Source organism: Pogona vitticeps, chromosome 3 (genome assembly GCF_051106095.1).
Source record: "Pogona vitticeps strain Pit_001003342236 chromosome 3, PviZW2.1, whole genome shotgun sequence".
NCBI lineage: Eukaryota > Metazoa > Chordata > Lepidosauria > Squamata > Agamidae > Pogona > Pogona vitticeps.
Window position 1 is genome coordinate 108608331 of NC_135785.1, and position 1661 is coordinate 108609991.

Here is a 1661-nt window from a genome sequence, read left to right on the forward strand (position 1 = left end):
TTCTAGTGGGTACCATTTTATGTTATGTGCTGTTTGTTCCAATGAGGCTTGAGCTGCACTTCCCAATAATAAGTCATGCCTATGTTCTAAAATTTGCTTTGGTGCTTTCTCCTTTGGGAAGAACCCTTCCCAAGTCCTTGTTTGATGTTTGAGTAAATGTTTCACAAATACCGTTTTCCAGATCAGATGTCACACCATTATGTTACACCTTAACACATGGGATGGTGACAGCACATGACACTGTTACATAACAGCACTGATGTTACCTGTCTGTCATGGGTTTGGAGGGAAAGTTCCATCCTATGGGGAGTGGAAGGCGGGACATCAGGAGGAGGGGCTGTACTGTATAAATATGTGATGCCTGTGTGGTGAAGGGAGATGCTGAGACAGACTGTGAGACACTGGGTTGGGACGAAGCAGCAGCTGGGGAAGAAGAAGCTGTTGTGGGAGTCTGGGTGTCTGACAGGGTACTACTGTGTGTCAGAGTACCAGCCTGAAAGGTTCAGGGGTCTGTTGGTTAGCCAGAACTGATGGGTTCAGGGTCTGTGCTTTAAGTTAAAGGTTCTAGGTGAACCAAACTGTATGCTTGTGTGTGTGAGAATAAGCCACGTTACTTTATTTTATTCACCTGATTGTTTTATTTACCCTGTTTGTATTTAAAATAAACCTTATTCTTTTATTGTTTAAAAATCCATCCCTGGTCTGTGTGACTTATTATAGGGAATGGTTGGTGGCAGCTTAGTAACTGTGTGATAGATCCCAGTAGGTCTGGGTTTGTCACATTGATTGGTGTCCAGCGTGTGGGATACGACTGGTCCAGTTGTCCAGCGGTCCAGCAAAGCCTTGGCAGGTGTGCCCAGAGCAAGGGGGGTCTAGTCAGGGACAGTCTGAGGCGCGTAGGTAATCTTCTAGGTGTACCTCACGGGGAGGTGCGCTAGTAGAAGAACGTGCCAACTGGGGAGACTTAGATTAAGGTGCTCTGAGGCAGCCTAGTTTTGGCGGGAAAACGCTGAGGCAAAACTGCGTAGCAACAGCGAGCTAGCTTGCCAGCTGAGAGGCCCAGCAGAGGGGGGTAGGCTCTGACTCGATACTGTTGCAATTTAAGTGCTGAAGAACAGCAGCAATCTCTAGGGAGAGCTGGTTCTGAGGCAAGAAGGAAAAAAAGTGGTCGTTTTATTTTGAGGCTTGACTTTTTAAAGCAGCCTGTTCTGAGGGGGGGTATGCCCTTGACTCGAAGCCAAGTAGCAGACATGAGTGAAGTGAAAGACCCCCAGATTGACCAAGGTTCTGAGGATGAATTTGGCTCAGTGCAAGGTGACAGCACAGGAGAGCAGAACCCAGAACTTAGAAAATTGATCCTAGCCCAACAGCATGAACTGAGGGTGAGGGAAATGGAGGAAAGATTAGAGAGAGAGAAAATGGCATTTGAATTAGAGCGAGAGAGAGAGAGGATGGAGAGAGAAGAAAGAATGGAGAGAGAGAAGATGGCGTTTGAATTAAGAAAACTGGAACTGATGAACCAGAACAATAATAATAATAGGGATTCTGAGGGAGGCCAACTGTCTAAGGCTGACCTGAAGAAATTCCCTGTGTACCACAAGGGAGATTGTCCTGAGGTGTTCTTTTCCTTAGTGGAAAGAGCGTTTGTGGACTTCTCAGTG